General features: G+C 33.2%; 1 pseudogene; it reads left to right on the top strand.

Moving 5' to 3' along the window:
• Window positions 1–8,050: 8,050 nt before the first annotated feature.
• LOC123886767 lies at window positions 8,051–10,399 on the top strand (annotated as a pseudogene).
• The last annotated feature ends 2,652 nt before the right edge of the window (window positions 10,400–13,051 follow it).

Genomic DNA, 13,051 nt, shown 5'->3' with positions numbered 1-13,051 from the left:
ACTCTACATGGCCATATATATTATATGTATTTTGATGTGTGTATCTAACTATTTGTTATTTAACATTGTGCCAAAAGAAATGTTGCTTGTGAAGTATGTGGTGTATGGTGTACTATGAATTTTAATTTTTGAATTTGTTTATTAATAATTCATGTGGTAAACCCTTTCACTTCAAATTGGTTATATTTTTTTTCTTGAATAAAAATGAAAGATACAATTTTTTACTACTTTATTGGAGGTGGAAAGAGGCATGTAAATGCGGTTTGATGTGTTTTATAGTGGAGTTCTAATGACCGACAGTGTGTTCCAACAACAGAGCTCCGGCTAAAAGGAAAATAGAGAGTGAAAATGAGAGAAAGTAATGTGTTGGGTGGTTATCATATATGTGAATATATATGAACAAATAAGGTTTTGGGTATTGTCTGCTTTATGCCGTATGTGAGCGTTACGGTTTTGTTTATTATAAAAGTGGTTTCAGTAAATTAAAGTATTTGAGTATCGTATATAAATTATTCTTAATCTTGATTTCCAAACGATATGAGATTTTTTTAAGTGCATTGAAAAAATTGTCGTTCAGTCGAGGCTAAAGGGTTAGAAGAGACGTTGCATCTGCCCCCTCCTTCTAGCTGTTCTGGAAGTGAATTGATCATTGTATAAGAAAATATTTTTCAGAAGGAAACAATTAAACAAAAAAAAAACTAATATCTTGTACGTACCTTGGAAAAAGGAAAAAAGATAGGTAACCGGTTAATTAAGAAGGAGATGATGATGGTATGGTACTCATTACACAAGATAATGATAGAAACCAATCGTACGTGGTCCATAGGGCTTGAACTTGGAGTCTTGTGGTGTACAAATCCTCTGAGAGTTGCTTTAGGATAGAATCATAAAATTGAAGACACGTCTAGGGATGTTCATAGGATTCAGATATTGGTTGATCACTAAACTCATAATTTATCTAATCTAAATTTGTTTAAATTCAGGTTTAACTCGGACTAATTTGCTCAAATTCAAAGCGGCTTTATTTAAGTAACGTGTTTATGATCTTAAACTCATGAATCTACAAATTAATCTGTTCAAAAAAATTAAATTTATATACAATAAGCAGCGCAACTAATTTATATATGGATCAGGATCAAATGACGCTAAGATGTCAAATTTTTTATATAACACCTCTGATAATTCTTTACCGAATAATCGTATTACAAAATCGCGTTGGATTGAAAGATACTATAAGATTGATCATATATAGGGCTTGAACATGGAGTCTTGTGTGGTGTACAAATCCTTTGAGAGTTCTTTCAAAAGATAGTACTAGAGTAGAATCATAGAATTGAAGACACGTCTAGGTATCAGCATGTTCAGAGGTTCGGGGCATCATATGTTGGACAACATCAAGATTTTTTTTATAGGTGGTTGAAAACGACGAGTAGTACTTTAGCTTTGAACTGTCATAGTTGGTGGTCTAGTCCCATTACTTGTTTGTGCCTTCTTTAGTTTCTTTTGATTCTTGTGTTTTGACTCTATTATAACACTTCTTAGTCTCTTTTGGAACGTCTTGTGCTGAGTAGACTATTTGCTTATATATATATATATATATATATATATATATAGGGGTTTTCTAACATAGACCCTAGTTAGGTCTAAGTTAGCAAGGTGCACATTTTCAATTGGACCAAAATACCCATTCTTTTAATTTTTTAAAGAATAGAGCAACAGGGGCATTTCTGTAATTTTACACCAACAGTACACGCGCCCCACCTTCTGAAACCATTAATAGACGCGGATCCAGTGTCGCGCGCGTACCGAAGGACCATGGTTACAGACCGTTGATTTCCATCAGACAGCCAAGATCTGATCTCATCAAGACTGTCTGATCAATCAGACAGCCCAGATCATCCTGATCCATCAGATTTCAGCGCCTGCGCCACACTGGATTACAACCTGGAGAGAGAAAAATTTGCTTTTTAAAAGTAGGACACGTGTCACACAATGGTTGGCTGGGCGTGATTTTTGTTCATTTAATACTTTGAACTCAATTATTTCGTTGTAAATTAATTTTTTATTTTTTTATTTTTATACCAAAATTCATAATTTTTTTTTTGTCTACAAATAGAGACTTGGTTCGTTTGATTTGGACACCGAAAAAAAAACGCAATTTTTCACTACCTTAATCTCATTTTTTGTCTACTAAATACGTTACTTGTGTGTTGTAATTTAACACGCACCACTCAACCAACTCACTGAAACCATTATACCAGGAAAATAGTAGATAATATTCTGGAACTTTTGGTATATTTTATGAAATTTTTGGAGACCTGAAACTATTTTTAGTTAATTAAATGAGATAAAACGGTAATTAAAAACTAATGTTTGCTTCTGAAACCATTTTACTGGTAGAATGGTTTCAATGAGTAATTTATTAATTGTGTTTGCTTCTGAAACCATTTATTCGGTACAATGGTTTCAGAGAGTTGTAATCTGAAACCATTTTGCTGGTAGAATGGTTTCAGTAAGTTGATTATTAGTTATTTGCTTCTGAAACCATTTAGCTTGTAGAATGGTTTCACATAGTTGTATTCTGAAACCATTTTACTGGTAGAATGGTTTCAGTGAGTAATTTATTAATTGTGTTTGCTTCTGAAACCATTTATCTGGTACAATGGTTTCAGAGAGTTGTAATCTGAAACCATTTTGCTGGTAGAATGGTTTCAGTAAGTTGATTATTAGTTATTTGCTTCTGAAATCATTTAGCTTGTAGAATGGTTTCAGAGATTTGTACTCTGAAACCATTTTTCTGGTAGAATGGTTTCAGTGAGTTGATGTAAGGTAGTGAAAAATGAGATTAAGGTAGTGAAAAATTGGGTTTTTTTTTCTGTGTCCAAATCAAACGAACCAGGTCTCTATTTGTAGAGAAAAAAAATTATGAATTTTGGTAGAAAAAATAAAAAATAAAAAATTAATTTACGACGAAATAATCGAGTTTAAAGTATTAAATGGAAAAAAATTAACGCAGCCAATCATATGCTGACACGTGGTCTGCCTTTTCAAAAGGCTTTCTCTCTCCGCGAAATCCTTCAGACCACGCGCGCCTGTCGGCGCGTGTGATGCACGCGCGAGAATTTTGTCCAATAATAGCGTGACACGTGTCCTGGGGGGTGGGAAAAGAAGGTGGGGGCGCGTGTACTGTTGGGTAAATTACAAAAATGCCCCTGTTGCTCTATTCTTTCAAAAATTAAAAACATGGGTATTTTTGTCCAACTGAAAAGGTGCACCTTGCTAACTTAGACCCAACTGGGTCTAAGTTAGCAGCCCCCATATATATATATATGTCATTTTGGCTTGTTAAAAAAAAAGAATCATAGAATTGAAGACACGCCTAGGTATGTCATCGAATTCAGATATTGGTTGATGAATCAACTGAAACCAAACGATATGAGTGACTTGATATGAGTGAGTTTAACATCTTGTCCACCGTAGATCGATGCTTAAAATTATTATAAATTTAAAGATTGTCAATAATATTTTTTTAAAAAAAAAAAACAATTATGATTTTTCTCGTTTTTGCGGCTAAAAAAAATATTATTAATGTCAATTAAGTACGAATTACATATTTATTATATGTTATTTTAATTAAATCGGTGTCAATTAAGTCATTATTTTCAATCATAAAAATTAAAATAACCATTAAATTCTACTTTTAAACATAAGTGCATATTATCAATAATATTTTAATTTTTTTTTAAATACTGATTCACTATAGACCCATTAAAGAAGCGGTGCATATTAGAATTTGTCTTATATCAGAATAATACTTCAATATCTAACCGTAGTTGAAGTAGTAATGAAGTATGGCATTGGATTAGACTTTGGTATGGTATGCAGAGGGCAAAGTTATGGTGCATAAATATCCCAGATTGATTTGCGCGCCTCCTAGATTGCTTAGCGCGCCCCCATATTGCTTAGCGCGTCCCTAAATTGCTTAGCGCGCCCCCAATTTTTCTTAAAAAACATTTTTTATTAACTTTGATTAATTGAGTTTTAGTTTATTGATTATGGATAATTTTTAGAGTATTATGTATGGTTAAATGTTTTAGTAGTTAGTTTTAAACTAAAATCATGCCAAAACCATTTTGCTGTGGAATGGTTTCAGAGATATGTACTCCAAAACCATTAGATGTATGTACTTAATCATGCCAAAACCATTTTGCCGTGGAATGGTTTCAGAGGGTTGTACTCCAAAACCATTAGATGTACGTACTTAATAGTTTTTATGTTAATTGTGATAAATTAAACTATAATTACAGTACATGTTTTAGTATGTAATTTTAAATTAAAATATGACTATATAATCATCCAACGCAATTAAAACAATGATAGTGTAATACATTCTCTCCGTCCCAAAATATAAAACTTTTTGACCACTGCACGTATGTCAATACATACTTTTGATTACAAATATCTTTAATTATCTATTAGTAAAAATTATAGAAATTTGATATTTTAAAAATATACATCGTAACAAATCAAACAAGATCGTACATGATAATATTTACGTTTGTATACTTTTAGAAAAATACGGTCAAAACAAGACATATAAATAGTGCATTTAGTCAAAGAATGTCTTATAAATTTTTTTTGCCACAATGGTGTGTAATATAATTAATAATTATTAGGTTTAATTAGTTTTTTGGTCCCTTAAAGATATTTTAGGTTTCATAATGGTCCCTTAAAGAAAAAAAGGTCCGGATTAGTCCCTTAAAGACACATCAGTTTCTCAATTGGTCATTTCCGTCAATTTTTTACAAAAAAACGTTAGTTTTAGTTGACTGGATTGTGAATGTCATTAAGTGTAAGTGGTCCACCAAAAACCTTATTAATTTTTAAAAGTTTAACCATTGGAATTTTTTGTTATATTTGCAGTTAAAATTTAACGGAAAGGACCAATATGACAAACATATATGTCTTTAAGGGACCAATCCAGACCTTTTTTTCTTTAAGGGACCAATCCGAGCCTTTTTTTCCTTAAGGGACCATTGTGAAACCTAAAATGTCTTTAAGGGACCAATAGATTAATTAAGCCTAATTATTACTAAAGTGCTTTTGACGATTAACGTGAGAAAAGGACAGATTATGCATTAACAGGGCCGGTTTTGGGCCTGGACTACCAGGCCTCCAGCCCAGGGCCACAAAAAAAAGGGGGCCACAAAAAAAAAAATTGGTAATAGGTAGTAATATTGGGGGGGTTTAAGTAGCAACAATAATGGCCCAATAACAATTATGGCCCAACAACAAAGCATAGTTAGACAAAAAAAAAATCAAGGCAAGGATGGTTATTAACTTATTGCGTCTAAACCACTTTCTCTTTCACCCCTTCACCCTTTAACAGCTTCAGCGTTTTCACTTTCTCATCCTCCCTTCAAGTTCACGGCTTCACCGAATCACCCAATTTCTTCACCACACCATGAAAACTAAAGGGGAATTTTTTCGTCCTCCTTCTCCACTCTTTCTCGATCTCTCTCACTGAAACTAAAGGGGAAAATCATAACCCTAAGAAAAAAAAATCAAAATTCAAGGTTAGTATTTAATTGATCAATTGTTTTCGTTTTTAAATTGGTAATTTCTTCTTTATTCATTATTAGAAATAGGAAAAGATAGTTCATATCATAGTTGTTGTTGATGATGATGTTATTGTTGTTGAATGATTATTTTTGATGTTATTGAAATTGTTTACGATTTAGATATATTATGTTTTTATAAGGGGTCCATTTTTATTTTTTGTCCAGGACCTCTAAATACTCGGAGACGGCACTGTGCATTAAATTAGTAAAATTATCGGCCTAAGAGCATCCACAATGGAGCTACTCATTTTTGAGTACTTAAGTGGGCCCCACATTTACACATCATTTATTTATCATTTTTTTAATAATAGTACATAATAAGTACATAATTTCTCCAACCCAAAACCTTTTCAAAAGTTCTAAATTGGTCCCACTAGTAACACATTTATCCAATAACTCAACATCATTTTAAATGGGTCCCATAAAAATTATTTAGGTACTATGTCTTATTGTAGAACTAGTACCTATTAGGTATAATTTTGCTTTTGCTCCAATGGGAGTATCTATTAGGTACTAGTACTTAAAAATATAAGTACCCACCATTAGAGATGGTCTAAGTGAGGGTATTTGAGGAAATTAGATAGTAATTAATTTTATTATAGTGACAGTAGACGTGAGAAAAGGACAGATTAGTCCATTAAATTAGTAAAATTATCGGCCTAAGTGAAGGTATTTAAGGAAATTAAATAGTAATTAATTTTATTATAGTGATAGTAGTTTTTTTTAAACCAAATTAACTACAGTAGAAACTCTTTAAATTAATACTCGGTAAATTAATAAACTCTCTAAAATAATAAATTTATCCGGTCCAGACTTGGGCCAATGTAAAAAATTGAAAAACTCGATAAAAATTTATCTTTCTTAATAAAAATTCTAAAATTTTACAATCTATTCCAAAACTAACCTTGGTGTATTAATTTATCCTTAGGGAATATATCACTCTAATTAATGTATAACTTTGGAATGGATACAATTTATTAAGGGTAAAAATGGAATTGTAAGAATAAATTTAATGATTGTTTCTTATAAAAATGACCAAATTTTATTTCCAAATTGTTCCTTATAAAAAGGACCGGAGGGAGTAAGATAATAATTTTTCGGGAGATCCCTTTATAATTTTCGGTCCCAAGAAAATCATAAATTAATAATTCATAGAAACTGAAAAAAAATATTACACTCTATTGAAATATGATTCAATAGTTGTCTATTTCCAATGCATATGAACATAGTAGTTACTAATTTACGTTGAGTCTCAAGGTTCGCTGCAAGGCATAGACTAATTTGTCTTTTTGTTTGGTATGTACAATATAATTACTTAAAAACTCTTTAAATTAATAATTATTAATTTATCGATAAATTAATAACTCTCTAAATTAATAAATTTCTTCGGTCCTGACATTATTAATTTAAAGAGTTTCTACTGTAATAAACATTCAATTAATAAGCGAATAATTTTAAATCTATGGAAAAGCATTTGTCACCCTAACAAAAGTATGAATAACAAAATTTGTTTGTCTCTTAACAAACTTAACCTCAAAGATTACATGAGATGACATAAGAAGAATAATGTCGTTAACAATTAAATTAAATTCTGCATTACTCTGTCTTCTCAAATGGATAGCGTCAACCTACAATTTTGAGTCCTTTTAAATTGAACTCGCTCAAATCCACGATGATTAGCCTCTTTCATAGCATGTAAAAGAGCTCATGTTTCGCCTTCCACTACGGAGAAACAGGTTGTTGTCATTGAGTCAAACCAGGCACAAACTGCCTATTGATATCGCAAATACAAAGACTCATGAAAGTCACACCGGAACCAACGACAAACACAACATCAACATTACATGTCATCCATCCCATACCTGGTTTCTCCACCGAACTGGCAAGGATCCTTAACAAGAACGACATTGTGATGTTGCAGTAGGTAGACGGTAAACACTCGTTCAAGACGACGAACGTCATTCTTCCATTTTGGCTCGGTAACTGAGTATTGTCATTCTAGATTTTGTCGTTTCGGTTATACCAAAATAACGATGCTACTCTCCCTACTGTCACACAATCCTCGTTTCTACATATTTCAAACACCCTGTCTGCGGTTGTCCCGCGCTGGTACGCTGCATTCTGTAGCTATGAAGCACGGACACAGACACCGGACACGACACGGACACTGACACGTCGACACCGATAAAATTTTGGAAAAGTGGCATAATTTAGTGTAATCATAAGTGTCGGTGTCGGACACAGACACCGACACGTGTCCGACACGGACACACCTAATCTGAAGAGTGTCGGTGCTTCCTAGTTCTGTAGTAACTGCAACAAACCTGTTGTCAACCAACATCTGCGGGTTGCTACACATCCAAAAAACACATGGATATCGTCCTCTACCTCAGTATCACACATGGGGCAAATATCATATCACAATCTACATGTCGTTGTGTCAGTTGAAACTGCGTTGGGAGACACCCCCTACACAAGTAACACAACCGCCAAAGTAAGTGACGCGCTTTGTGAGGAGTTTAAATTTTCCAAATATCATTCCAATTTCCCGCCACATGGTGCCTATCACTACGGATAATACATCTCATGACTAAGTTATATCCGGATTTAACTGAATAACATCCATTCTGTTCATGTATACAGTTTGTTAAATAAGAGGAGTGTAATCAAAGAGACTGCATTTCGTCAAGTTGATATCAAATGGCAACAGTGCATTGCATCTTGCTGCAACTTACAGGAGGTTTAAGCCTTGGCGTGTACCTGGTGCTGCAATGCAAATGCAGTGGGAATACAAGTGGTATAAGTATAACGTATTGAATATCTATCCCCTAAATAGATTAGAAATCTTCACAAACTAGCTTATCATTTTTGGTGATCATGTTATTGGTGCGAAGTATCACCAACTCTGTGAATCTGATTACATTTTTTCCATCCACAAAATGAAACATTGATTAAGGAATTCGAGTCAAGTTCCGCTCGTACCAAAATACTATATATATATAGAGAGAGAGAGGTTTGCTAATTTAGACCCACCTAAAAACATGAAGGTCTAAATTAGCAAGGTACACCTTTTCATTTTTGACAAAAAAATCTTGACATTTAATTATTTTACACTATAAAATAGAGGATTATTTAGATAAATTTTATTAAATATTTTGCATTCATTTGCTAATTTACACCCACTTAATTATAAATATATACAACATAAATAAACAACCTAGGAAATCAAAAAAGACAATTTGATGTCTTTTGAAACAAACAAAAAACCTGTTGTAATTTTAATTATAGATCTAAAATATTGTAATTTTAATTCATGTGTTTCCTATACTTCCTCTTGAAAAATTTGGTTCTAAATAATTACAAGCTGTAGATATTACCGGGCATCGCAAGTTCGCAACGACGTGAACTTAGCAAATATGGGTGTCAATAAATATAAAGCCGATAACTGAATGAGTTGGTTGTGGCTTTGTGTGAGAGAAGATTGAAAGAAACAAAAAAAAAATGTTGTTTTATGTCTTTAAAAACATAAAGGAATTTATAAATAAAGTGGGTGTAAATTAGTAAAGTGGGTGCAAATTAAGGAACATTTAAATGAAAGTTACAAAACTATCCTTCAAGTTACTAGTTTTAAATAATAAATATGAATGGTTTTTTTTCCAAAGTGAAAAGGTGCACCTTGCTAATTTAGAGTTTAGAGGAGGGATCCGTTGACCCCAGAAGTAAGTCTCCATTGACTTACTCCGCTTAATAACTCGATATCGACATTATATTTCTTCAATTCAACCGTTGAATTCAAAGATCTCATTGAGTAGATCAACTCCACAAATTTTTATAAAAATTCAAAACCGTTTGATACTTTTTCCGATAACTTCAATTGAACGTACGTCAAACTTAAAAAAAAAACCGTTGAATTTCGATAGTCTGAATACATAACTACATTTTTTGAATTTTTATAAAAATTTGTGGAGTTGATCTATTCAATGAAATCTTTGAATTCACGGTTGGATTGAAAAAATATAATCCCGACATCAAGTTATTAAGCTGAGTAAGTCAATAGAGACTTACTCCTGGAGTCAACGGATCCCTCCATATATATATATGTCTTGCGTAAAGTGGATTTCATTGTAATCTGGTTAATTAAATTGCTGATTGGTAAAGTAAAATATTCTAGTTACTCATAATGTTGGTGTTTTTCAGCTTGTTAAGAACTCCATGCCGCCTAATTTCTATGAACGTTATAATAAGGATGGGAAAACAGCAAAGCAAGTCTGGATTGATAGACATGCACCACTTGTAAAAGAAGGTGGTAATGGCTCACCAAAACCGCAGAATCTTACTCGGTGGTAGCAGCACTTGTTGCAACTGTTGCATTCACAACCTCAACAGCTATCCCAGGTGGTCCTGATCAAGAATCCGGTATACCACTACGGCTTTAAAAGCCTGCTTTCAAACTCTATGTTGTAGCATCACTTGTTGCACTTTGCTCCTCTGTCACTGCCCTTGTTTTGTTTCTTTCCATACTCACATCTCGGTTTGAAGAAAAATATTTTGTTATTAACTTACCAAGAAAGCTTCTTATAGGGTTGACTACACTCTTCACATCTATAGGATCTGTTTTGGTCTCATTATGTGCAGGACATTTCTTTATTGTTGAAGCCCAGCTGAGATTTGCAATTTACCCCATATATGCTGCAACATGTCTACCTGTGTCCTTTGATCTGAGTTTGGCTATGTGTCGGAAGGTTCCTCAGCGCAGCTACAAAGTGTTCTTTCATTAGCTGCTTCATCATTAGTTTTAAGTTAATCTTGTTCTTTCACGAGTAGTAATAGTAAAATCAAATCCCATAGATATCTCCTAACAATAAACACTTTCAAACTACGTCTGTCTTAGTTTAATAAAATTTTTAAGTGTTAGGCAATAGGCAAATTTATGAGGCACTTTTGGTTCTCATTGTGCACTAACTTTACAACATTACCATATATTTAAGTGGCTACAAGAATATCATAATACAATTTCATCATATCTTTTCCAACAAAATAAAATAGATTAAAAACTTAAAAGTTAAATTCAGCTCAAAATTTCAATTGGCAAGCACTTCCATAAACACTAGGAGCATAATATTATGGAATATGAACACATCATAGGTGATAGGATACCTACAATTCATCATACTATAATACTTTAAAGTACTAATCATTTCGATATCTGCAAATAAATCACAACACAGTAAAAAAGACACCAACTAAATTTATAGTCATCACTACATTTATAGACACCAGCTAAAACAGTAACACTTAAGGTTCAATCTTCCTATTCATCAATCAGACTAATGACATCACTAAATTTATAGACACCAACTAAAACTCATAAAAGCTTAAGAACTTGATTCACATACAATTACAAACTAAAGGAAATTATTACCAGAACTAGTCTGCTTCTTATCACCACCACTTCGATCCACAACCTCCTCGACTCCTCATGATCCGCAGATTGACCACTGTCCCTGTACTACTGATGATCAATTATATCTACAGGTAGCTCATCATCAACATTCTCCGAAACTTGAGTTCCATCAGATTCATAACCTTCATCCAATAACTGTATCAAAATCATCCAACTTCTGAGTGTCGGTATGCAATAATATCCAACATTTCAGTCTAATTAGCTGCAATGAATGAATGTAATGCAGATTCCTCATTCCCCACACACAAAACACAACCCTCCATCTAAACCACCTAATTTTAGACGGAATTCTATTAAGAAGTATCTTCCAAGAGAAAGCAACTACCTTGGAAGGTGCCAGACTCCTCCTAGAAATTTGGAGCACGTACCACTTTTCCACACACAGATTTACCTCATTAAGAACTACTAGTGCCACTTATGCTCAATGAGAATGTAGTATTTGGGAGTTATTTTAAAAACGGTTACAAATTAGACTTATATGACAATATGGCGAGTTCTTGTTGGACGTCAGTGTAAAACAACTGTCTTTAGAATAGGAACGGAAACATAATGTGTACCAAAGAATTGACCTAATAGTAATTAATAATTTACATTTCACATTAAGATATAGCAAGAATAGGTTCTGCAATTATCATAGCAAGAAGTTCAAATTCAACTAACTAACTAACTAACTAACTTGGTTCAAAAAAAAAAACTAACTAACTAACTAACTAATCCATTCGAAAAGAACTAATTAAAAATCAGTAGCAACATTTCAAAAGAGAGTAATCAGAAGAAGATGAAGATGTTTCTGACTTGAGATAAATTCGCATAAAGCTTCGGAGACACTTCAATCTATCCTCAACAGGTTGCATTTGCGTCTCAAGGTTGATAAATTTCAAATCCCCTTTGAGAGAAAGAACATTTACCAAAACACCATCCAACACAGCAAGTGCAGTCACCAACCAATGTTTCTCAGCTTCTTCTTTTTTCTCTTCTTTTTCTTCATCTTCAGCAGCAACATCGTCAACAGCAGCAGCATCTTCTTGTGCTGCTTCTTCACCGTCTACTTGTTCTTGTTCTTGAGGCATGACCGGGTTATTTATAAGATGCTGCGATTTGAAAGCGTTGAAGAATTCCTTGGCCTTCGAAAATAGAACGGTGATATCATCGAGCAATTTGAGAAGGTGGTTCTTCATGAATTGAGGATCAAGAACCAGCGATTTCCACGATTTGCAAACACACCTCAATTGTAGAGTATCGTTCAATTCAAACCTATTAAGGATTTCAATCATCACTTCCTCCGGGAGAATCGTAGTCATTGTTAGAATCTAATAGAAAGAGAGAATTGAAAGTAAAATTGCTTTCATTATTGAATTGAATGAATACAATGTACAACTAATGATCTATATATACATGAATTAGGATCTATGCTAAGCTAAGCTACTCTAGCTACACAATAACTTGTTCTACAAGTTAGTTAAAATCACTTGATCTATATCTTGTGTTAGCTTGGATTATGTTGTTTATAATTATCACTTAACAGTCAGTGACTCCGCCGTTGCTTCCGCCATCATGCGACTTATCCAACACTGTTCATAAGACTTATAGGATCATTGAGGTATCTCTGCAACATTGGTCTGACCTTGCTTATAGTGGTGGTATTGTGAGTAGATTCATGGAAATACCTAATGTATCTCACCTTACTGCAACAGAGAGGGTACTGAGATATCTTAAAAGGAATTGATAGTGGAATTCTATTTCAACTTTAGATGAAGGTAAAAAAAAAAAATGCAAATTGACGGGCTATACAGATTCTAGAGTGTGGAAGTGGAAGTATTCAAGAGGCTGAGGGATTTGATAGGAATTGAAGAATTGTCCAACATGAATTAAGGGGGTGTATTGAACATAATTCATATTGAAATGAGAATTAAGATTGTATTGTTTTGTTACTTGCATTGCAAGATAACAATAATTAGTTGAAATT

Source organism: Trifolium pratense, linkage group LG5 (assembly GCF_020283565.1).
Source record: "Trifolium pratense cultivar HEN17-A07 linkage group LG5, ARS_RC_1.1, whole genome shotgun sequence".
Classification (NCBI taxonomy): Eukaryota; Viridiplantae; Streptophyta; class Magnoliopsida; order Fabales; family Fabaceae; genus Trifolium; species Trifolium pratense.
The sequence above is the reverse complement of the archived record's forward strand: the minus strand, read 5'-3'. Positions and strand labels throughout refer to the sequence as shown.